Raw genomic sequence first — 405 nt, 5'->3', positions numbered from 1 at the left:
CAAAACCATGAATGAATGATGTATTTTGGCTCAGTAATAGAGCTATAATAAAGTGATTAAATTCAATCTTAGTATGTGTAAACTGATTTTGTCCTTAGAATGGTCAGCAATTACAGCCTCAAGTCTTTTTGAATATGATGCCACAAGCTTGTCACACCTATCCTTGGCCAGTTTGGTCCATTCCTCTTTTCAGCACCTCTCAGGCTGCATCAGGTTGGATGGGAAGTGTCGATGCACAGTCTCAACTCTGGCTCTCTGGCCACTCAAGAACTTTCAGAGATGTCCTGAAGCCACTCCTTTGATATCTTGGCTGTGTGTTTAGGGTCATTGTCCTGCTGACAGATAAACCGTTGGCCCAGTCTGAGTTCAAGAGTTCTCTGGAGCAGGTTTTTAACCAGGATGTCT

Source organism: Denticeps clupeoides, chromosome 17 (assembly GCF_900700375.1).
Source record: "Denticeps clupeoides chromosome 17, fDenClu1.1, whole genome shotgun sequence".
Lineage (NCBI taxonomy): Eukaryota > Metazoa > Chordata > Actinopteri > Clupeiformes > Denticipitidae > Denticeps > Denticeps clupeoides.
Note: the sequence above shows the minus strand (reverse complement) of the source record.